Source organism: Tauraco erythrolophus, chromosome 6 (assembly GCF_009769465.1).
Source record: "Tauraco erythrolophus isolate bTauEry1 chromosome 6, bTauEry1.pri, whole genome shotgun sequence".
NCBI classification, from domain to species: domain Eukaryota; kingdom Metazoa; phylum Chordata; class Aves; order Musophagiformes; family Musophagidae; genus Tauraco; species Tauraco erythrolophus.
The window spans coordinates 6,802,425-6,828,485 of NC_141470.1; the positions used below are offsets into that span (position 1 = coordinate 6,802,425).

Below are 26,061 nucleotides of genomic sequence, written 5' to 3' on the forward strand. Positions count from 1 at the left end.
GGATGTGATTAAGTTACAGAGGAAGATGAATTTCTACTCATTTTTCATGAGTAGAAACTGAACATTCTGCATAGAAGTAGAATTTAAATCTAAAAATTTACACTTTAAATTAACTTTACAGTTAATCTTTTAATTTCTTATGTTATTTTACATGTTAATCATAGATATTGTGATTACTTTGCCTCTGGTGAATTTTGCAACAAATGTAACTGCAATAATTGTTACAACAATCAACTTCATGAAACTGAGCAATTAAAAGCCATTAAGATAAAGGAAAAAAAATAGAAAAAAGTACAGTAGATGTTGGTATCAGCTTCATGTATGAAAAATATAGCAGTATTGTTTTTCCACTAATTACAGTATTTGAAATATGTTATTTTTAACCTAAATAAAGCTAAGCGATGCCTCTGTATCATTCTTACATACAGAAATTTAGGGATTTCTTTCTTTCCTTTTATACAACTTCTGATACTTTGGATTGAAACTAGTGATGTGTTAACTGAAGGATAGTTTTTATGCTTGGAAGGAAGTATTCAGCCCCAAATTTAATCTCAGCAATTTTTTTCACTTGAAGGAAAACTTATTGTATCCCAAAGTCAGACAGTAGTTAAAGGAAAACAAATTATTATTATCCAAATTATTATTCTCATTGACAGATCTTCTGCAGTTTTCTCTGTTAGTCTTTTTAGTTGACCCATGCAGCAATGCCAGGTTGGCTCTCCTGGCAGCAACACTAAACCCGGCACTAGTGAGAAGCAGGTTGCTTCTGCATTTGGAGACTGATTTTTTTATTAGTGGAATAAAGAATAATATATGGGCTAATATTTGTGTGCATATCAAATTGCACAATCTGGGCAATAACTTAATCTAATATGTATTTCATATTTTGTAAATTTAAAAGCGATAATGAAATGGGCACATAACCTCTTTAACGTGCCTTTTAGTAGTCCATGGCATTGCAAGGTCTTGGGATCTAATTAAAAACTGATGTTTCAATCCAGTGTTGATTTCAGTGAATGGTCTTTGGGCCATTAATGAAACAAGGTATGTTTAAAACTTCTGAGATGTATGTAACTATGTATGCAAGGGTTCTTTCTTTGCTGAGAACTTTTTATTTCTAGTGAAAGTAGCCTCAGCAGTGAAAGAAACCCAGCCCCAAGAGAACAGTAGATGTGTCATTTAGGTTATTCCATAAAAACAATGTAAGCTGCTTACTGTGGTAGAGCCAAGTTAACTTTAGTGTTTTGGAATCTTTGAATTCCTGCTCTCACATGCCATGGAAGGCTTCTTTATTCATGGGCTTCATACCACCAACAATTAGAGCAGAAAGTAAGTACTTCTTTGTTAAACATTGGATCACAGTCATTCAGGTGTTTAAAAACATTTCTTTGAATTTCTCATAATCTTGCAATTTTTGTTGTAGGCCTGTTTTGATAGAAACCCAGAAGCTTTCTTATCAAAGTTTGGGAAAAAGAAACTAGGAGAAATTAAACCTCACCATAACAAAGGATGTAATTGCAAGTGCTCAAGATGCCTCAAGAATTATTGTGAGTGCTTTGAGGTGAGTCAAGTGAACTTTCCTCTCATCAGTTACTACCTTAACATTGACTAGGTTTTGTAAATAGTAGATGCTAAAAATAATCACTTCTCTTCTTTCGTTTCATTTTTAATGATAAACCTTTTGAACATAGAAGGCACAGTCTTTTTCTTGTCATGTCTTTGAAGAACTGAATCTGGCTGAAGTTGATCAGCTAAAATGTTTGGTATCAGGATCTCTCAGCCAATGCCTTGCTCAAGAAGACATGAGGAATGGTTTTCTGCTAATCCTTGTAGTTTCTTTGTATGCATGGTATTTTTTTATCTTGCAGAATTATCCACAAATTGAGAGGATGAGTGATCTCTCTGTGTACAGAGCATCAACCTCCACAGAGAATCCATGGAAAAAACCTGTCTTGCTTCCTTACTGTATTGATACTGATGGGCTTGTTCTAGGGGTATCCAAGACTAGCACAGCTAGAGTAAGTCCCTGGTGGTATAGCTCCAATGGTTGCCCAAATGTATGTTTAATTTAATACTTATACAGTTTTTATTCTTAGTATTTTATATTTACCAGGCTAAAATTATGGGTTTCTCTATTTGCAAATGCACTGGTTGCAAAAATTATGAAGAAAGTCCAGACAAAAAAATCCAGTTGAATGTGGTAAACTACATGGACATTGGAAATAGTGAAGGAAATTGCCCAGTTGTAACATCAGCATTCAAAACGTTGCCAAAATTGAAGACAGACAGGTGACTGTTTGGAAATAGCAATGCATAATCCATTGGTCTGATTTAATTAAATTTTTCGTGTGACCATTATCGTAATTATCTAAGAAATAGTGACTAAAATGACAGACAGCTTTTTTACAAGGAATCGCTTCACATAGCGTTTGCCATCTCGTTTCTATAAATAAAAAGTTATCTAAAGGAGAAGCTATAACTACCCTTTAAGAAGTATACAGAGTTCAGGGATACATGCATTAGTTCCGCTTATGAAATAGCAGTTATTTATGTATTGATCACATTTCATTCTCTCTACCTTTTTTTCCACCTTAGCTACTTTGTTTTTCATTGAGTTTCTCTGTTCTGTATTTTTTCTGTGTTCAAGCATTCATTTCTAACACAACCTTGACCAAAGAAGTACTAACAAAATTATGTTATTAATGTGTTTGTGATGCTCAGTTAATAAGTGTGTTTATATCACTGCTTCTTTCCCATCTCCTCTTCCTTTGGTCTGTGTTCTGACGATTTTATTTGTGTTGGCGATTTGGATTGTAAGATGTTCTAAGAAGGCCGTACTGTCCAGATGTTGTTATGCCTTTTAATGTAGTTGTAGCCTAATCTATATTTTTAATTTGTTTATACTAATTTACCTAATACATAAAAACACTTGTTAATAAGAATTAAAATTAATTAAACCAATTCTTAATTGATTTTAGGGAGTTTTACTCCAGGCTCTAAAATTTTTAGTTCGCATATATCATTTTCTTTACTTCTTTGCATCAACTGTTACCTTGAGATTCTTATCTTAATTCCATTTTTAAAATACTTTCTGATAAGCTACTTTTAAAATATTTCAATAATTTCTGTTGTTGGTAGTGTATTGATGGGGTAGATTGTGCCACGTTATGCCTTTGCTTGAATAGCACAGTAGGATGAGTTATGTTATTAGTATAGTAGAATGAGTTATGATGCTAACAACTGTTAGTTTCAAGAGTTTATTCAAAGCAAGGCGGCTATGGTGCCATTCAGGGAATCCTTGAGGGGCTTGGTGCTGTTTTCTTGAACAACAGTAAACTGAATTTACATTTAGTACCTCCCAGACCCTGACTAAGCAGTTTTAGCACGTTTCCTTGTACACTGGGCAGGATCACAGAATCACATAACGTTAGGGATTGGAAGGGACCTCAAAGGATCATCTAGTCCAATCGCCTTGCCAGAGCAGGACCACCTAGATTAGATCACACAAGAACGCTTCCAGGCGGGTTTGGAACATCTCCAGAGAAGGAGACTCCACAACCTCTCTGGGCAGCCTGTTCCAGTGTTCTGTTACCCTTACTGGGAAGAAGTTCTTCCTCATGTTTAAGCGGAACCTCCTATGTTCCAGCTTATCTCCATTTCCCCTTGTCCTATCATTGGACGCAACTGAGAAGAGCCTGGCTCCATCCTCATGGCAGTCACCCTTTACATATTTATAAACATTAATGAGATCCCCCCTCAGTCTCCTCTTCTCCAAGCTAAAGAGACCCAGCTCCCTCAGCCTTTCCTCATAAGGGAGATGCTCCACTCCCGTAATCATCTTTGTGGCCCTGCGCTTGACTCTCTCAAGCAGTTCCTTGTCCTTCTCGAACTGAGGGGCCCAGAACTGGACACAATATTCCAGATGCAGCCTCACCAGGGCAGAATAGAGGGGGAGGAGAACCTCTCTCAACCCGCTAACCACACCCCTTCTAATACATCCCAGGATGCCATGGGCCTTCTTGGCCACAAGGGCACATTGCTGGCTCATGGTCATCCTGCTGTCCACCAGGACCCCCAGGTCACTTTCCCCTGTGCTGTTCCCCAACAGTTCAGTCCCCAACTTGTACTGGTACATGGGATTGTTCTTACCCAAATGCAAGACTCCACACTTGCCCTCGTTGTATTTCATTAAATTTCTCCCTGCCCAACTCTCCAGCCTGTCCAGGTCTCTCTGAATGGCAGCACAGCCTTGAGGTGTGTCAGCCACTCCCCCTAGTTTAGTGTCATCAGCAAACTTGCTGACCATTCACTCTATCCCCTCATCCAAGTCATCGATGAATATGTTCAACAATCCAGTACTGACCCTTGAGGGACTCCACTGGATACAGGCCTCCAACTGGACTCTGTCCCCTTGACCACTACTCTCTGGCTTCTATCCTTCAGCCAGTTCACAATCCACCTCGCTACCCGATCATCCAGACCACACGTCCTCAGTTTAGCTGTGAGGATGCTGTGGGAGACTGTGTCAAATGCTTTACTGAAGTCAAGATAGAGCACATCCGGTACTCTACCATCATCCACCCACTGGGTGATATCCTCATAAAAGGCTATCAGGTTTGTCAAGCACGACTTCCCCTTAGTGAAGCTGTGTTGACTGCCCCTAATGACCCTCTTGTCCTTGATATGTCTAGAGACAGCACCAAGGATAAGTTGTTCCATTATCTTTCCAGGGATGGAGGTGAGGCCGACCGGTCTATAGTTACCTGGGTCTTCCTTCTTGCCCAGGATCTAACTACTGCATGCAGAGAGAGGAAGAGGCTTGTTGTATAACCTTGCTATGTCTGCACCTCTTAGGCAGCATTTGTATAGATTAATTATGTAGCGTGAACACAGTTCTGATAAATTAGAAAAACTCGGAAGCAGTCTGTCAGAAGCAGAAACTGTTCATTGTAGAACAGTGAAATTCCTCGAAGGATATACCTTACAGTAACAGTGCAGCTACTCTGATTCAGCTCTGTGCATTCCAACTCTTAACTGAGTTTTGCAGTTTGTCTTTTGAATTTTTTTTGTGTATTTAAAATGGAGATATTTCATACTAGTTTCTTTTCCCCTGTCAGGCAACCAGCTGTATGTATATCTTGGGAAGAAGTGAAAGCAATATGTGCTTGTCTCCTGGTGCAAGCTGAAGAGGCAGAAAGGTTATTCTGATTGTCTAGCTGAGCAGATGATCATGGAGGAATCTGGGAGGTGTTTATCCCAGATCCTATGTGCGTAATTAAAATCTAAAGGGCTGAAAGTTGAATAATGTTCAATGTATTATAAAGCAAATAAGTATTAATATTGATATGTTGCCATAGTCTCCACAATTTTACTACTTAATGATCCTACTTTGATCTTTCGTAGGAATAATTTCATTGACTTCAGCTGAATTCTTTCTGAATTATGCTGGTGTAAGTGAAACCAGCACCACATCCAGCATTTTTCTGAGTAACTTAATACTGTAGAGAGCTTATTACATTTTCTACTAAAACATAGTAGTTAGGACTTTCTTAGCTGATTCTTCAATCTTTACCTAGATTCTTATTAAAAGTAAGTTTAACTCAAAATTACTTTATTGGATGTATATGTGAGTGGAGATACAGTAAAAACTGAGAAAGGATTTGCTGTCTTAGTTTGGTGATTTAATGAATTGTGATACGATTCAATTTCCGCTTTCTACGAGGTTTAGGTTTGGGTCTTCTCTGTTTTGGCAACTTATTTCCACTGTCTGCATATGGGCTATTTTTGGAAAACAGAGCAATGTTATTAGTAGGTTTGGTATTTACTATTGGAAAAAAAACCCACACCAGATTTTGTTCAACATCAGATTTGTTAGACAGATGAGCATTGTAAAGAATAGGAGGAAGATGACTTCCTTTTTACTCCCATTGTAAAGTACAGGAGTTTGTGATGGGAAAATCTTTTATGTGTATAGCATTTAGGATTGAAACTTGCCAAATCCTACATTTGCAATCCAGTTTCCCTTAAAGCTTGGAATAACTTTTGTTTAATTATTTGTTTTTCTTATGTGAACATTTTCTCTGTGACATTCCTTCCTCTTCTCATTATCACTTATGAGTTAACAGTAGATTTTATTTTCTCTAACAGGAGTAAGCTATTTGCTGTCATGTTTCTGGAAAAGAAAAAAAAAAAACTAAAATTGTCATCTGAATGAATTGACAGATTATATGATAATTAATGCTGTTTGTTTTTAGACATTTTATGCTAATTAATAACATATACTTAGATATTTTTGGCATTTATGCTTAAAAGAATAAAAATATTCCCCATGTCATGTTGATTCATGAAAAATTCTTGTCAGGACGGCAGGTGAGACTACCTGCTATTTAAACATTTTGTTTAATAAGAGGGAGGGCTTTTTTATTAGTGGTAGTTGATATGTGAATGGATTACATTTTATATCTTTGTTTTCAACAACTGCTGTTTCACAGGAGAAAACGGTTGCTCAAAGTGCTCCATAAGTGATACAGCAACATCTGTACGCTTCATCCCTTCTCGGACCCTTCAACTTCTAAGATGATTTCTCTTGGTTTTCGAATTAATACCTACATAAAGGCATCATTTTAAAAAGTATTTGTCCCCACATAGAGTTACTATGAGGTCATAAATCAGAAGAGCACACAAAAAATGTCAAGTCAATAGACACTCCATAAGGAAGCAAAGCATGAAGAAAAGAAGAAACAAGCCTGTATTGCTAAATCATGCCTTGAAGTCAAATCTCAGAAATCAACTCATTGAAATTCGCAGTGGAGGTGAGGTTCAGTAGGGTTAACACTAGTAAACAAGAAACTAGGGTTAGGACTAGTGATGTAAGTATGGATTTAAAATAGCAATTAGGAATAGAAATGCAAAATAAAATTTAAAATTACTGGGAGGAGTAGAAAATATATTTCTATATATTATATAGAAGAATTGTTATATTCTATATATTATAAGAAGAACTGTTAGAATCCTTGAAAAAACGTAAGATGTTGAATAGTCAAGAGGTTGGAAAATAAGAAAGAGAGAGGAAAATATCACAGGGAAAATTTGAAAGAAATGGTACAGAATTAAAATGGAATTAGAGTGGAGAGATACAAACAGCATAGTAAGGGAAATGAGTGAAGATGACATGAGCTGCAGCTTTGAGCAACATCCCTAGGCTCTCGTCTCTGATAAACAATGATATATAGAACACTGAGACTTTCACCCAGGGTGCCAGCTAAGAAGCCTTGAGGGAAGGTTTCTGCATTTGCTGCATTAATTTTGAAGTCATTATATAAACGAGATGGACATAAATGAAATCTATATCAATTCGATAATAAAAAATACAAGGCACTAGAATGTGTGAGAGTTTACACTGAAGCAACAAAGAAACAACTACTAGATGTAAAAAGCTGTAATTAATTACCTTTTTCATTACAGAGAGGAAAAACCAGTTTGATTTAATATTTTTTATATTACAGATGGTATAAACTCAGTCTGTAAAAACACTCCCAGGCTCTGTGGTGACTAGGATTGTAATTACATTCCGAAAACAAAACATCAATACAAAGCAGTAGTTGGTACCATATAATGTAATAGACAAGCCTAGCAGAAGCAATTTCTGCAACTGTTAACAAAATGAAAAACTCTGTCAAAGAGGGTTCTGTATTCAATAAAGAAAGCTAGAGCTAGTTTTGTGCTCTTATAAGTAATGCTTTTTGCAGTCAGTGGTGAAATTATTTGAGAACAACGTTGACACAGCCGCAGATTCCTTTCTGAAACAGTCAGGTAGGAAATATGTATCAGTTTTCTTAACTAAGAGTAGCTCTTTTGTACTAAAGAAAGGTTTGGTTTCATAACAAAGGTGAAAACTGTCGTGGGGAAAAGGGTGCCAGAAATCCAGACCTGAGTAGGTCAAGGGGTTGACAGCTGTACAGAAAAGATTGAGAAGAAAAACTTTAACTGAATAGAATCGGAACATGTGGGTACTATATTAGGGGAAAACAGCTTTTGAAATGAGTTGAGAATTTGCCTTTCTGTTTCATGCAAGGATCTTGGAAATTAGATACTAATGATTGGAACTTCTTCAAATGGCTTTATGTGAACAAGAAGAGCTGAGCAGAATTGCCTTCAGTCACTGCTGCTTTGTCTAGCAAAAGAAGCCCTGGCCGCAACAAATAAAGCAATAAAAAGGAAAAGGATAGCTAGGAGATAAAGCATGGATAGCTCTCTTTATAGCAGCTATTATGCTATTCTTGGTAATGGCTCTTCTTTCTTTTTGCAGTATGTTATAATTTGTTCAATTTCTGAATATGAAATTATTTCAGAAATACACAGTATTCATGTGTCTGAGGAAACAAGCAGGAATTATAAAACAAGCAAGCCCATGGATTCATAGCTCCATGAACTACTTACATTTTAACCATGCAGACAAAAACAAAGACGTTTTTGAAACAGGCCATGTGTCACTCTCATCTGAAAATAACAAGAAATATTCGTCTTTTTGAAATAGGTAGGGATAGAGATTGTTTTGATGGGCAAAATTGCAAAGTTACTCAACACAAAAATTCTTATCGAATGTCTTTTTTTTTTAATTTCATTTTTTACCTACTAGTATATCAGACAGTACTCTAAAGGCTTGGTAAACTGTTGTCAAGATCTCGAGTGCAGAGACCAGGAGTCAGCACATTAAAATTATTTCAGAGAGGTCTCCGAAATTCAGAAGTTCAGACACTTCTAAGAGGTCTCTTCTGGCTCACTGTCATGCAGTGCAGCTGAAGGGTGTTGCATGTGAGATCTTATTTAGAGCTATGGATTGTTAAATTCTAAATCATTTAAAAATATTTATTAGTAAATAGAAATAAAAATGATGTGGGAAACTGAATTCTCATATATATCTAGGATGAGACAAGTGGAACACAATACAATCCATATCTTTATGATATGAGATCTTTACATAAACATTTAAAGTTGCTATCCGATGCCTTCCCTATTAGTTAGGTTTGGAGTTTGTCCCTGTTTGATTATGGCAGATGTAATCAAATTTAGTCAACTGTTCTTAAGGATCATGGGGATTAAATGTTTCCCTTTCAATCTACAGATTAAAAAAAAAAATCTAACACATTCTGACAGAAGACCCCTTCTCTTTTTAGACTCCTTGGTCCATGTGAGAAGCTGACTTATATGAACAGAAGAAGAAAAGGATAAATGTCAGAAGAGCCCCAATTTTAATAGAGACCAGGATGCAGAGAAACATGACAGCAAACGGAGGTATGAGAGACAGACGTCAGAAAGAATGTCAGCTGGAGCAAAGTAGCGAGGTGCAAGAAATAGCTTCCAATTCTGTATTTGTTTTTCATCAGTTCAAGACAAAGGGAGGAGAAAAAAAAGATGTGAATTATATGGTGAATAAAAAGATGACTCTAAGCTACTAGTATTTATTCATAGATTCATAGATTTCTAGGTTGGAAAAGACCTTAGACATCATCCAGTCCAACCATCCCTAATCCCCATTAAACCATATCCCTAAGTAGTTCATCCACCCTTTTCTTAAACACATCCAGGGATGGGGACTCAACCACCTCCCTGGGCAGCCTATTCCAGTGGCTGACAATCCTTTCAGAGAAGAAATACTTCCTAACATCCAACCTGAATCTCCCCTGACTAAGCTTATACCCATTTCCTCTTGTTCTGTCACCTATCACTAATGTAAAGAGCCCTTCTCCCACCTCCCCACCATCCCTTCTCAAGTATTTATAGGCCATAATCAGGTCTCCCCTCAGCCTCCTCTTCTCCAGGCTAAACAGCCCCAACTCCCTCAGCCGCTCCCCATAAGTTTTATTTTCCAGCCCCTTGACCAGTTTAGTCGCCCTTCTCTGGACCCACTCCAGGAGCTCAATATCTCTCTTAAAGCGAGGGGCCCAAAACTGGACACAATATTCCAGGTGCGGCCTCACCAGTGCCGAGTACAGGGGCAGGATCACTTCCCTGTTCCTGCTGGTCACACTATTCTTGATACACGCCAGTATCCCATTGGCCTTTTTGGCCACCTGGGCACACTGCTGGCTCATATCAAGCCGGTAGTCAACCAACACCCCCAGGTCCTTCTCCACCAGGCAGCTCTCCAGCCACTCTTCCCCGAGCCTATAGCGATGATTGGGGTTTTTATACCCCAAGTGAAGGACTCTGCACTTGGCCTTGTTAAAGCTCATGCCATTGGCCAATCCAGTCTGTTCAAATCCCTCTGAAGGGCCTCCCTACCCTCGAGCAGATCGACACAGCCTCCCAGCTTGGTGTCGTCTGCAAACTTACTGAGGGAACATTCAACCCCCTCATCCAGGTCATTGATGAAGATGTTAAACAGAACTGGACCCAGCACTGAGCCCTGGGGAACCCCACTGGTGACCGGCCTCCAGCCGGATGTAGCCCCATTTACCACCACTCTTTTTAGTCCGGCCATCCAGCCAGTTTTAACCCAAAGGAGGGTGTGCCTATCCAGGCCAGCAGTTATCAGTTTCTCAACCAGAACACTATGAGAAACTGTATCAAAGGCTTTACTGAGGTCAAGGAAAACTACATCCACAGCCCTTCCCTCGTCAACCAGGAGGGTCACCCCATCATAGAAGGTGATCAGGTTTGATTGGCAAGACCTGCCTTTCATAAACCCATGTTGACTGGGCCTGATCACCCAGTTAACCTGTATGGGCTCATTAATAGCACTCAAGAATTTCATACAGCTATGAAAAAACTTAATACTGTTCTAGGGAATATTAGAAAAGATATTTTTAGTAGAAAGAGGAAAATGTTTTTATTATTTTATAAGATGCTGCTAAATCTTCATCTGGAATACTGTGTACAGTTCTGGTCATCTGTGCTTGAGAAAGATAAATTTAATTTGGAACAGGGCTCCTGGGATGAGTGAGAGAATGCAATATCTGTCTTTAGGTGGAGAGAACAAAGGAGTTTGATTTGGTCTAGGCAAATAAAGGCTCAGAGGAGGTATGATTCCTCTTTATAGATAAATTCAGGGGATAGATCTCGAAGAGGGATAGAAATTGTTAAAGGATACATATTACTTAAATTTGGAATGGAAAGTAAGTTTTCCTAACCATTCAAAGAGTAAGGGTCTGAAATCGTCTTCCGGATAGGATAGTGTGAGTGAGGAACCTAAACTATTTAAAAATGGAACTAAAAATTGCATAATTAAACCAGATTTCAACGCTTTGGTTGTCAATGTATTGGCATATTCAGGGGATTTTGGAAGGAGAGACAGTAGATTATGCCATATTTTCCTTGCGTGAATCTCATACTTCAGGGCTTTTGCTAGTCATCTGTGGCACCCAGAAAAATATTTCTTCTCCTTGGTGTGTCATTCTTACAACTCCTGAGCACTGAACGCTAACAGATGCTGAGACAAAATGCAGGTCGTGTGTGTTCACCTTCCTGGAGATATTAAATTCCCCTATTTAAATGCTTGAGCTTGAATTGAGCAAACCTACTTTGGGATTATGAAAGAATTTTCAACCACATGAGAGAGGGAATTTTTCTAGGATCCTCTATGAGGATCATCTATGGTTTTTAATTTTCTGCCGATTCAAAGATTTACTTGATGTTAATGCTCTTAGTTTCTGATTCTTTCTGTAGCACGATATTGTTTTGAATCTCTTTATTCATTTGTGAAATACACAAGAAAGTGCTGGGAAGTGTTTAGGGAATGTGAAGTAGATGTTCTGTGGTCTCTTCTAAACTGGACACAGATATGTTGCTTTTTGTCAACAAGGGGCTGGGTTTGAAGATCCAACCCTGTGTGCCTAAATTCCACACCAATGAAGTCCATGGTACCTTGGCAAAAAGAACAGAAGAGCTCTGGTGATTGTAATAAGATCAGCCTACAGTCTACTTGTTGCCAGGTAAGTCCATAGTGTTGAGGTAAATACAATGTCAAACCAGGAATTCAAATCAGTGAGTGAGGATCAACAGGGTATGTAACCAGGAACAAATACATCTATGAAGTATCTCAGAAAGGAGCAAGCCTGAGCTCAAATGCAGCTCCTGACTGAAGAGAAGTCCCCAACAAGGCTTCTTCACAGCTCTTTCCCACACAAGTCAGGGCTACAGCTGTGCCATATCAGAGCTGGCCTCCAGCACAGGCAGACAAACCCCTGGGAGGGAAGGAGGAGGCTGCAGAGTCTGTTGGTGCCTTGAGGTCCTGAGGGTATGGTCAGAACAACAGGTTTATTGTGCTGCTCCAGGTTCTGTTAATTAGGCAGAGATCCATGAAGCAGGTAGCCCTTTTTTTCCCTCTCAAATAACCAGCTTGTCCCCATCTTACACTTTTACTGTTGTTCCTGGTTTTATTAGAGTTTGGGTTTTGGTTTTGTTTTTTTGTTTGGGGAGTGGTGGGGGTGCATCCTTGCTTGGTGATTTCAGCTTTGTCCCCAGTAAGTCAACGCATACCTTTTCACTGTCTTTTCAGTCTTCACCCAAAGGGAGTTCTGGATACTCCCTTTCAATATTTTATATCTAGAAATTTCTCCTGCTACTCTCCTGTTAATTTAGACCCAGGTTAAGTTGGACCAGCTGATTTTTCTCCTTCCATTTTCTGCATTATCCAGCAAATTCTCACACCCTGTTGGGTTAACTGTGGCCAGATCTGGCGTTCTGTATGCATGCCTTAACAGTTTGAGTATTACTGTAAGTTATGAACCTTGTGGTGATACAAAATTATTATATTCATTGCATTCTATTTTGCTGCACTGGTAGTGGTAACAGTCATTTCTTATTGCATGATAAAACTCATGTCATCATTTAATCCCTGTGTTTAAGTGATTTTGGTTCAGATTTTTCAGTTGCAGGAATTAAAGAGAAAAAAAGAATTGTGCCTGATGTAGTGACAGTTCTACACATTTTGTGCTTTAAGCATGTCTGCATTTCTGCTTTTGGGGTAAAGCAATAGTAAGTAAGCTCATTCTGTAGAGCCACTTGTAATCAATTAATAGAGCACATGGGCATTTGTACACAAATGATCTTCATTCCAACTATTGCAGTGGGGCAACCTGCTGTGGCATACATCATGTTGCTTATTCATTATAGTTCTTTTTACAATTATAGTCAACAACTAATTAAGCTATGTCAGACAGGCCTTTTGAGAGATGCTAATAGTTAACAAATATACTAATTGATTGCAGGTCACAGAGCTCTGTTTACAGAAATGATGTGGTTTGTGGCTGAGGAGCTAAAGAGGAACTTCGGAGATGTGTGTTCGCTTCTTAGCTCTGCTACATGCTTCCTGGCTGGACTTGAGAAATTCACTGAATTTCCATGGCCTTGATTCAGGAAAATATTTGAGTGAATACTGAATAAAAACGTGTTGTCAAGGACCTTCTTGAATTAGAGTCTTGGAAGATGGGTGACAGGACCCTCCCTCCCCCTTGTTTTCTTGTAGTCTGCCAGCTACTTAGGGCTCAGTCCATAATCCATCCAATGTCTCTCCATTTACTTCAGCAAGCTCTTAGTCAGGCCTCTGGAAAGAATAGGGATATCAGACCCTGAGCAGGTACCTAACAGAACAGGGCCCTGATCCCAGCTGGGATCTCTACTATAACAAAAATTATAGAAACACGGCTAGTATGTTTGGAAAAAGAAGAGGTGTATAGTGAATTTGCAAAACCCAGTAGCTATCCTGTAAGCACACCCCAAAATAATGCTTTCATAGATCTGCATTATAGTGTGGATATTTGCCATTCCCTATTACCCACTTCAGGGACCAAATGTGACTCATTATTAAATTACTTCAATCTGTGCTGATGTAGAAGCACCCCTGACACATCTCTTTGTGAGCCATTTCTTCAGAGTAATTGTGTTAGTAATAGCCGATTACACAGCAATCTTATGTTCCTACAAAATTAAGGTAATTACTGCAGCTAGGAACACATCCCTCTGCATTCTGTCCTAGCAACCAAGCTGGTAAAAGGCTGTGTAATACTTCAATTCTTTGCAACAAGAGAAACATTAAGGTATAATTACATTACTGATGTGACATAGGAGAAGTTTTCCTATCTGAAAGGAGCATGGAAACAAAATAACAGTTTGAAACTACAAATTCCTAGTCCATAAAGGGAAAAAAATAATCTTTTGCATTTAGGTTCCTTGATCGTAGATATCTGTCTTTGAAGTAGATTTATTATGCAAAAGGTGCATTTTTCTTTGAACTGGATTGTCCAGAGAAGCTGGTATGGATTTATTTTTATACTGAAGTAAATAGGTATTAATTTGTTTGTATGGCAAACTTCCTGAATATTGGAGTCAGCTTCTAATTAGTCTGCATGCTATAGAATTTAATTTGTGTTTTAATTTTCACCTTTTTTCGTATCTTTGAGGGAAACCTGACATTTCACATTTCCTTTAATACAATATTAGATGTTTAATACAACAGCTGAGGAAGAACAGACAGGCCCTTCCCTGTAAACTTATCTAAGCAATTCAATCCTAAATAGTCCAGAAGGGATACTGAAAAGCCAGTCTCTTCAGAGGTATTGCACAGTGTCAAAATTAAGAGACGGAGGGTGCCACTGGGTCATTTGAGAGTGGCAGTTTGTGTTTGGGTGTGGGCTGATGGAAGTGCTTTGCGTGATGTAAGTACTCCTTGCAGGTTTTACTTTGTTACATTCATGTGCTGTGTGAGAATTGCTGAGTGCAAGCTGGTGGCCCTGGAGTAGAAAAGAAATGTTCACTTGTGGAATATTTCTTGCAATATATGATATATAAAACTGATATGAATAACGTTACTCCAAATTGATTCAGTTACAAAGGTAAAGCCCAGGAACTGAAAATGGATTGTTCCAACTAATGCAGCAGAACATGAGAAAGTCAAGTGTCAGGTTAAGCTAAATTCCTTTGATACAAGGATCTTAGCAAATGTTGTATATAGTTGCCATTTATTAATAATATTTATGCGAAGGAAGTGGCACCTTTAAAATGTCTAGAAATAAGAAATCTTATGGGATCAGAATAACAACTTTAAAAACATCTTTTTTTTGCAAGAAGAGAAATTATGGAAGAAAAATACTGTGTTTTTCTGTTACATACCAACAGGACTGGGGACAATGGAAAGCAACTTTGGTAGGAAGGTTTCCAAGTTTACCGTTTTTTCACATCTTCATATAATTAATCCAGCCTCATTTAATTGCATACCTTTTCTCTTGTGTCTTGTTAAGAAGCCTGTTAAGATGTACATACTGTCAAAAGCAGTTAACACGCAGTCCTCGAGAGCGATTCTGGCTGCAGTGAGTATAATAACAATAATAGTAATAGTCAGAGATTGCTGCAGATCTGCCATGAGTTGGAAGCTGTCAATGCTAGTGCAGATATAATTATAGAAAAGATATAAGTGATACATTGTCAGAGTCTAGTAATCATATCTGAATGGTTAATAGAGCTTAGTAAGGCACTACTATTTGAAAAATTAGAAGAGTAACAACAAAAACATTAGTATTTATCTGTTCTGATGTTTGTTTGTTTGTTTTTTAATGAAGTGGAATGCAGTACTGTTCCTCTGTCTCTGGGAGCAAGTTTGCATTATTGAGAATTTCCGTTATTTGTTCCAGTCACAGTAGCGTTTAAGTAACAACGCACATCAAAATTGAGACCGTTGTACTAATGCAGCATGAGAAGATCTCCCTGTGAAGAGCACAGTCTAGCTCACTGGTGTAAATGGGAAATATGTAGGAATTAAGTGAAAACAAATGTTATGGGATGTATTTTTTCAGACTGGGAAGTTGCGAAGTTTCAAGCAGCTTTTCAGTTTAGAGCCGTTAGGTTTCACAGAGTGACCTTGAGAAACCTAATTTCGCAGTTTTCTGATTATGCACTTACTATACTGAGAAAATTTGAGGTAGATGAATACAGAATGGACTTCTTCACTGGAAGTGAGTATGTGTGTATACACACATCCTTTTTTTTTTCTTCAGTAGAAATGAGTAGGCATTCTTTTTTTCATCACTTTTGTGTTTTAACATTTTTTTTTCTTCAATTAAGGAAGGATTTTTTTGGAGCTTCACACTGTTTTACTAATAATGTGTCTTATAGAATCACTTTCTTCTTTCTACAACATACAAATCCCTTTTCTTTGCTCAAAGTGTATACAAGCACATGTAACTGCTGTGTTCTTCATTGGAACAAGCTGTGGAATGTTGAAAAAAATTTATTCCATGGGACCTGTCCTTGCAATTGGACTGCTAATAGGATTTTTCATAGCCAAATGGGACATCTTGAATATGTTCTTCTCTGCGTTATAGTACAGGGACAGGCAATAGAGAAAGATATTCCTTTCTGATGGCAGGGGCAGGATTGACCAGTCAGTGAAATCAGAAGAAGTCTTTCCCTTGACTTCAGTCAGTTATGAAAGGCAGTGGCCTTATACCTGGACATGGCTATACCCTGCTTTGCGTGTTCACATTTCACCACACATAGCTCTGTTGTAGAAGGTATTTGGCATCTGTGTTCTGCGACATAGAATCATAGAATGGTTAGGGTTGGAAGGGTCCTCAAAGACCATTCTAACCCCCCTGCCATGGGCAGGGACACCCTCCACTACACCAGGTTGCTCAAAGCCTCATCCAACCTGGCCTTGAACACTTCCAGGAATAAGGTAGCCACAGCTTCTCTGGGCAACCTGTTCCAGTACCTCACCACCCTCAGAGTGAAAAATTTCTTCCTTATATCTAATCTAAAGCTGCCCTCTTTCAGTTTAAAGCTATTGCCCCTTGTCCTATCACTATATGCTCTTGTAAAAAGTCCCTCTCCAGCTTTCCTGTAGGCCCCCTTTAAGTACTGGAAGGCTGCAGTAAGATCACCCCGGAACCCTCTGTTCTCCAGGCTGAACAGCCCCAACTCTCTCAGCCTGTCTTTATAGCAGAGGTGCTCCAGCCCTTGGATCATCTTCGTGGCCCTCCTCTGGACTCGCTCCAGCAGCTCTATGTCCCTCTTGTGTTGTGGACCCCAGAGCTGAACGCAGTATTCCAGGTGGGGTCTCACGAGAGCAGAGTAGAGGGGCAGAATCATTTCCCTCGACCTGCTGCCCACGCTTCTTTGGATGCAGCCCAGGATACGGGTTCTACAACATGCTGTGTTGTAGGAGGTATTTGGCATCTGCTGTGTTGTGAAAATCACAAGGACTGTGTCTGTATGGAGACACCTCATGCTCTTTAGCAACCTAGCAGGTCAGAGTGATAAGCCCAGGCACAGAGAGAAGCTGAATATAATTCATGGAGTTGAATAAATATTGTAGCATCACAATTTGATTTCGGAAAGAAACTCTTCAAGGATAGCAAAGTAATGTTTATCTGATGTTTTGAATACTGCTGCTTCCCACAGACTGATACGGGGATAGGTATAGGAGTAGGCATAAGACTACATAAGACTATATTAGCTATTATTTCTATGGATAGGGATAAGAATAGGCATAAGACTCTGGGAAATACATAGCTCTGTGAAATAGCTCTGTGAATTGCTAGAAGTTATCAAATACTAATCCCTGCTTTGAAACACTAACTACCCGAAAAGAAGGCCGGTAAGAGAGACAAAATAAATGATGGCAAGGTTGTAACTCATGACCCATAGGGAGAAAAACAGACAAAGAGGAGAGATAAGGACTAACGAGAACTAACATTTGTCTTCAAGCAATAACAAGTAGGAGACAACCAGGCATCCACTCAAGGCCAGGGAAACGGTTTGGCTCTACAGGCCCAGCCAAAACAAGAGTTTTAGAGTTTTAGGGAAGCAGTGAAAACACAGAGCGAGGAAGACCTACGGCCTTCATCCCAAAGACCCCTGCCCACGACCACCAGGAGGAGGCGTGTCAAGGAGGAGCCTGAGGCGGATCCTGAGGCGGGGGCTATGGAGATGATCTCCTGGGAGAGACTGCCCCTTTGGGGGAGGGGGTGATGAGTATGTCTGTATAAATACAAGAAAAACTGCTACGGCGGGTGTGCACGTTTGTGGTGGAGCGATCCCCCGTGCACCCAGCGCTGCAATAAACATACCTACTTTACAACTTTCCAAGTTGTGGAGTCTGTTTCCGCACATCAGTTTTGGCGAGCCAGGCAGGAGACTCTCTGCTCGACTGTGGAACCGACTGCGGAGCGGACGCCCCTCGGCGCGCCCCGAGAACTTTCCTCGGAGGAGCCTCCTCTCCTCAGCCGATTACCCAGAGGCAGACAAGGACTTCCTGAGCCGCGGACAAACGGTATGTTTGGGTAAGAATGGCCGGAGACGTCCGGCGTATGGGGCTGCTGGTAAATCGCGCGGAGACGTCCGGCGTGCAGCATTGTCCCCGGGCAGGGCAGGGTGCCCTGCGGTAAGGAGGGCCCTGGGGAGTTTGCTGCCTTAGAGGATCAGAGACTGGTGAGCTGGAATCTGTGCCAGCAAGATCCAGAGACTGAGACCAGGGACTGGTGAGCTGGAATCTAGGTCCGGAGACTGGGCCAGCAAGAACCAGGGACTGGCAGGCCGCTAGCGATCTTGCGAGCAGATCGAGCAAACTCAGAGGCTTTCGCTACTTCCCTGAATGGCGAGGCGCCGTTTTGGCATTTCACTTGGGCGCCCGAACACTGAGTCTGACACAGAGGGGTGGGTAAGTAGCGCAACCTCACAGTCATATGGCTTATGGAATATTGGCAGCTGCAGAAGGGGTAATAGCTGGATCGGTAATTGTCTGTTATCTGCTCTGTCATACGTTCTCTTGTTCCTGTCGTTCTGTGTTTTGTGTAAGTAACAAGAGAAGACATTTCGTTCCAGCCGCACCTGGCCCTATACCCTGAAAAGGGTGAGAGGTGTCAGAAAGCAATGGGGATGATTTGAAATCTCTATATACTGTTATCTATTGCAAAATCTGGTACTGTGCATTTCGTAAAGTTTATACCATTCAAAGTTTATATCGTCTAACATCAGCGCATGTAATAAGGCCTTTTAATGTTTGTATAAGTTTGCCAGGCTAGCCCTGAAATGTGTGATTGTGTGATTAATCACTGAGTGAGTGTTTAAGCGAGTGAGATGCAGCCTGGCTGCGGAGCAAGTGTGCCGTTCTGATCCATGGTCCCGTGTTCTCTGCGAGGAGAGCGGCCGGAGACGAGTGAAGCGTGTGATACCGTAAAAGCGTACGTGTGAGTGGGTGAGACGTGTAGTTGTGCAGAGTCTGAATCCGCGGTTCAGTTCTCCCACGAGGGAAACAGCCGGAGACAGACAAAGCGAGTGACAAACTAAAAATTGTATTATTATTATTCACATGAGCATCAGACAGAATATTAAGGTGCAGTTAAAAGGGAGAAATGGAGTAAAGGGAAAGTAAGTGAAATGGGGGGAGGAAAAAGTAAACCTTATGAAAAATCCCCTTTAGGTTGTATATTAACACACTGGAAAGATATAGTGGGACAAGGAGGCACAGAGAATACAAAGAAACTAATCAAATATTGTAACCAATGGTGGCTGCTTTATAAGCTAGAAAATGAAGCTAAATGGCCCAGTGAGGGTGGAACACTAAACTATGACACGCTTTTACAATTAATGTGTTGTTCCTAAGAAGGGAAGAAAAATGGGATAAAGTTAAATACGCAGATATGCTCTTTGTTCTCCGAAATAACCCTGAATGACAGAGAGATTGCAGACTAATGCCTCCACGAGATCCTGTAGTCCTTGCATTAGAAAAGGAAAACAAGAGGGAGAACAAAAATAAATTAAAAAGCTGCTGCTCAGTCTGCAGCATTGGACAAAGGTGTACTAGAAAAAGTAAAACCCGCCAGGGCACAGAACAAGATCTGATATTTTCAAGCCTCCCCCTCAGTCTCAGGAGCAAAATGAGGACTCAAACGAGACCCCTACTCCTCCAGACAGCCCGATATCCTCCCGCACTAAGAAAAAACGGCTGGCGGCAGCAGAGCAGCCAACAGCACCAATTCTGCAGGCACCCCTCCGGGAAGTAGTAGGACCGGATAGTGGGACAATAAGAATTAAGGTACCATTTTCCTATAATGATTTAAGGGAATGGAAGACAGCTGCTCAGGAATATCGCAGCAATACAGTAAGCACCACCCAAAATCTTAGATTCATAATAAAGCAGTACAACCCTGATTGGAATGATATGCAATTATTGCTAGAATGTTAACTGAGACAAAGAAACAATTAGTCATAAAAGCTGCCGAGGATCTTGCAAAAGATCACTATGAGGCTAGGGGAGGAACAAAAGGAAATGGAATTTCTGCTAGATATGGTGGCAACATATTCTGTTTTAAATCAAGCCTTAATGCCTTTAGGAAATTATTACATTGTAGTAAAAGGAGCAACTGGCCAGAGTGAAAAGGCTTACTTTTTGAATTTTTAAAATATAAACTGGGTAAGCAAGTGGGCATTCATAAATTCTTGTATATGCCAAACTCCCCAAAAGCCCTTTTGGGAAGAGATCTATTAGAACAATTGGGAGCCACGATAAAATTCAAGAAAGGTGAAATTACTCTGGAGGTAAATGATCATCAGTATGTACAAATAATGAGCTTGCTTTTAGTTAATATTCCCACAGAAGGAAAAATCGACACGGAAATCACTGACCGGGTGTATCCAGAAGTTTGGGCAACTGATGTACCAGGATGTGCCACAAATGTCCAGCCAGTGGTAAAAGAAATCATAGAAACAAAATAGCAGAGGATCAATACACTGTGGTTGCTAATCCATATACCCTGTTAACCACTCTGACTCCTGATTTGACTTGGTTTACAGTTTTAGATTTAAAAGATGCCTTCTTTTGCCTCCCTCTCCATGAAGCCAGTCAGAAAATCTTTACTTTTGAATGGGAAAATCCCAAGAGTGGTCGAAAGACCCAGCTCACCTGGATGGTGTTGCCACAAGGTTTTAAGAACAGCCCTACGATTTTCAGAAACCAGCCAGCAAAAGACCTAGAGTCATGGGAACCACTACAAGAAGAAAGAAAAGTATTACAATATGTAGACGACCTCCTTACCGCGACTAAGACCAGAGAATCCTGTGTCATCTGGACTGTAAGTTTACTAAATTTTCTTGGGCTCCAGGGGTACCGGGTTTCTCAGAGAAAGGCACAAATAACATTGCAACAAGTTACAAATCCTGGGTATGAAATCAGTGCTGGTCAGCGTTTCCTGGGTCAAGCCCGGAAAGAAGCCATATGCCAGACCCCCCAACCACAGACTGTGAAAGAGCTACGAACTTTCTTAGGAATGATGGGGTGGTGTCGGCTCTGGATATACAACTATGACTTGCTTGTTAAACCGCTGTATTCTTTAGTAACATCCAGCCAAAATACCTCCAATGGGATACGGAGCATCCCACCAGCTGAAAAAAGCCCTGGTGTCAGCGCCAGCATTGGGACTTCCTGATGTGAGTAAACCATTTTTCTCAGAGAATAGCATTAGGGATACTGGCATGGGACCTGAGACCATGCAGACGAGCTGTGGCGTACTTTCCAAACAACTGGATGTTGCCACAAAAGGATGGCCCAGTTGCCTGAGGGCAGTGGCAGCAGTCATCTTGAATATTCAAGAGGCCCGGAAGTTTACCTTAGGCCGGTAATGACGGTTTTCGTGTCCCACACAGTGTCCACAGTCCTTGAAGCAAAAGGGGGACATTGGCTCTCCCGCAGAGGTTCCTGAGGTATCGAGCCATCATGGCCGAACAGGATGATGTTGAAATTATAACTACTAACATTGTTAACCCAGCTTGATTTCTCAGTGGGAACACTGGAGAACGAGTGAATCGTGACTTTCTCGAAACAATTGAGGCGACACACTCCAGCCGCGCTGACTTCAAAGATGCCCCCATGAAGAGGGTAGAACACTGGTTCACAGACGGAAGCAGTTATGTTATGAGTGGAATGCGACATTTGGGATACGCCGTCACCACTTCTGAAAAGGTAATAGAATCGGGACCATTACCAACTGACACCTTGGCACAGAAAGCTGAAATCATAACCCTGACTCGAGCTCTAGAAAGAGCTGAAGGAAAAGCTATCAAGCATGCAGAGAGACTTTAAAACTTTTAATGCAGTACAACTTCCTGAAAAAGTTGCAATTATGCACAGCGGCACACCAGAAGGTGAGCACAGAATTGGAAAGAGGGAATGAACTGGTGGATAGAGAGGCAAAACAGGCTGCTAGAAAAGAGATACAGGTAGAAGGGGCACTAGTCCCCAATGGATGTATATCTTTAGAAGGTAAGTCAGAATATACAAAAGATGACCGTAAACTCATTACAGATCTAGAAGGATCATATAACGAGGATGGGTGGGCCATGACACCACACAAAAACTTACAGTTCCTTCTTATATGGTTTGGCCATTAGCCCGAGAAGAACACAAGAAAGGCCATTGTGGGGTGGAAGCATTATACAAATATCTTATCAAAAGTATAGTGGCTCGAAATCTGTATACCGCTGTCAGACAAGTAACTCAGCAATGTGATCTCTGCCTCCAGACTAGTCCAAAGACCATTGCACAGCCAGAAATAGGCCAAATTGGGAAAGGGAATGCTCCAGGACAACATTGGCAAATTGATTTCTCGGAACTTCCTAGAAAAGGGGGGTATCAATATTTGCTTGTACTAACTGATACCTTTTCAGCCTGGCCAGAAACCTTTCCGTGTAGAACAGCTAAAGCTCGAGAAATAACCAAAGCATTACTCCAAGAAATAATACCCAGGTTTGGAGTCCCAGCACTAATATCCTCAGACAGAGGAACCACACTTCATCTCTAAGGTAGTGCAACAAATTAGTCACCATCTAGGAATAGATTGGCAATTACATACTCCATATCGGCCACAATTGAGTGGCCAAGTAGAGAAAATGAATCATTTGATTAAACAACAAATTGTTAAATTGGGACAGGAAACTAATTTGGCTTGGCCCCAATCTATGGGTGGCCTTATGGAGTACAAAAGGGGGTGTCTTCACAAATTGGTGAAGAAATTATGACTTCCTATATGGTGGCATGAAGCAAACAACTCAGAGAAATTGAAAAACATGTATTTGGAACTCGGAGCAGAGGTCTAGATGGACCTGTACATAATATACAACCTGGAGATTTTGTATATGTCAAGTCTCTTGCAGGAAGAACTTTGGAACCACAATGGGAAGGACCATTCCAAGTACTCCTCACCTCCTACACAGCAATCAAGATCAAGGAGCAGAATGCCTGGATTCATCACACCAGAGTAAAAAGTCCATAGATCTCCATGGAAGGTCACGCAAGTCCAACCAGGGAAATTACTTTTCTAACAGTCATAATTATAATTCAGGGGTGGGAAAGCACTTGTAGCCAGAATGATACTGAATGGCCTTGGTAGGTATATTGGATCCATGGAGAAATACTCTGCTCAAGAAGGTTTAAATCTATCTACCGTGGTTATGTATGGAAATCAAGAATATTTAAAACAAGAATGGAGTAAGGATACAAAGGGAATTCACCAACTTCAGGGAAATGTAGAAAAAAGTAGGATGCCAAATTATTAATTGCCCCACCCATAAAAAGGCATCCCAAATTACTAAAATTACTATCTCAATTACTCCCACAAATAATGTGCTTCTAAAGAATTAGATTGTTGGCATAATTTCACACTAGTGCAAAACCACTGAAGTGGCTTGTCTCTGAGCCAATAGTGCTATTGGACTTTCATTTAAATTTAAAATAAACACTGGGCCAGTTACAACAATGCCCGCTGCGATAGTTACACATCATAAAGAGATAAGTCTACCACACGACCTATGCCAGTACCTAAGCTAGAACCCAAAATTTATGAAATTGGTCCATGTGTAATAAGAAACACAGGACAGCAGTAAGTGTTATTCAACCCAGAATAGTCTCTCAAAAGGGTTGAGTTATCAATGTAGATTAATGTATCAGAAATCCAACCATTGTGTTCTCCTTTCTTACAAACCTTTTATGAAGAATGGGCTACTTGGCTAAGAAAGAGGAAAGGTATTTCTCAAAGACAAAAACCAAGAGACCTGACGGGGCTATTAGGAACAGGGTTGGGAGTTCTGAGTACCATAGACTCAGAAGTAATAATGAACAAGCTGGCCACTGTCACTAGAGATCTGCCAAAACTGCAATGGCCCTTACAATCCTCGTTATTGACTTTAGGAGCTCACCAGTGGTTAGCATCACAAATCTTACCAGATTGGGAACAAACAAACATAAGAGACCACAATATAATTGTAGATGTGATCAACGGGCTACAAGCCAATATCTCACTAGCCCTGAGTTGTGTTCAGGCCCAACTATGAATGCAATCAGATACTATAGTATCGCCTCTATTATAAGAGAAGGAGAAGAAGGGATATTTCCCACTGAAATCCGAAAGGTAGTCTGGGATGGTGCCACAAGTGAAAAAGAGAGCTTCAATCCTGGTGGAATATGGTAAATTTTACTTGTAATCCCACCACGCACACAGTTACAGCCTTTGTACTAACCATTTGTAATGTTCTAATAACTGTGATCCATCCCATTATAGCTTTAGAACCCTGCTTTATCCTTTCGAACATAGAACATGGGCCCAAAGGGTAAGAGACAGATGACAAGCTCTAAAATCCTGCATTGTGTGAGAACAAGGATTTCTAAGTGAAAGTAATACCCTATGAGCACAAGATATCTGTCTTGATACTGATCAAAAGGTGTGTCATTTTGAAATTCGCCCTGATGTTGGCTCAAAGACAATCATAATATATGCAGGGAAAGGCTGTGCATGCCTACGAACAAAATGTAGCTCCATATTTGTAGAAGAAACGGAAGTAGGCACTAAAAATCATTCAGACTTCTGCATCTGTAATTTCACTCGAATCACGGGATGTGACTTCCACTATTCTGCTCCTGTCACATCCCATCATATTCTAAAATCAGACTATACATTGATCTACGAGTTAATACCCACACCTATAGGAACAAATCTAACTTTGATAAAGAAATTGCTACAGCATCCTGGTTTAAAGCAAATACTGGGCAAATTAGAAAGAGCAGACAGAAAACTCTGGTGACAGTTCATTATGATGCAAACAAGATAAAGAAAATTGTAATAAGAGAGTAGAGAAGGATGGAGAACATAAATGGTGGGAAGCACTTTTGGATGGTCAGGATTTTTCAATCATCTAATACATCCTGTTAAAATACTGTTAATAGCTACAGCTGCCTTGATGCTGTTACTAACACTGCTGTACGTATGGATTTGGTGTGTGTTTCGAAGGGTATCTTCAATGCACAAAGCGTTATATCAATCGGGAAACTTAGGCAAGTAAAAGAATTTACTTGATTTAATAGAAAAGGGGGGACTGATACGGGGATAGGTATAGGAGTAGGCATAAGACTACATAAGACTATATTAGCTATTATTTCTATGGATAGGGATAAGAATAGGCATAAGACTCTGGGAAATACATAGCTCTGTGAAATAGCTCTGTGAATTGCTAGAAGTTATCAAATACTAATCCCTGCTTTGAAACACTAACTACCCGAAAAGAAGGCCGGTAAGAGAGACAAAATAAATGATGGCAAGGTTGTAACTCATGACCCATAGGGAGAAAAACAGACAAAGAGGAGAGATAAGGACTAACGAGAACTAACATTTGTCTTCAAGCAATAACAAGTAGGAGACAACCAGGCATCCACTCAAGGCCAGGGAAACGGTTTGGCTCTACAGGCCCAGCCAAAACAAGAGTTTTAGAGTTTTAGGGAAGAAGTGAAAACACAGAGCGAGGAAGACCTACGGCCTTCATCCCAAAGACCCCTGCCCACGACCACCAGGAGGAGGCGTGTCAAGGAGGAGCCTGAGGCGGATCCTGAGGTGGGGGCTATGGAGATGATCTCCTGGGAGAGACTGCCCCTTTGGGGGAGGGGGTGATGAGTATGTCTGTATAAATACAAGAAAAACTGCTACGGCGGGTGTGCACGTTTGTGGTGGAGCGATCCCCCGTGCACCCAGCGCTGCAACAAACATACCTACTTTACAACTTTCCAAGTTGTGGAGTCTGTTT

The 26,061-nt window shown here is 40.4% G+C and overlaps 1 long non-coding RNA gene across 2 annotated transcripts in view; it reads left to right on the forward strand.

The window, feature by feature from the left end:
* Positions 1 to 25,788, forward strand: part of LOC147528499 (uncharacterized) — a 131,784-nt gene extending 105,996 nt beyond the window's left edge. The window contains exon 3 of one of the 2 annotated variants that reach the window (XR_015222225.1): positions 25,752 to 25,788. This is a non-coding gene — a long non-coding RNA (uncharacterized LOC147528499). Of the gene's footprint in view, positions 1 to 17,703; positions 17,737 to 25,751 lie in introns of those variants that run through there. The other variant, XR_015222226.1, reaches the window with a different exon arrangement.
* Positions 25,789 to 26,061: the final 273 nt, after the last annotated feature.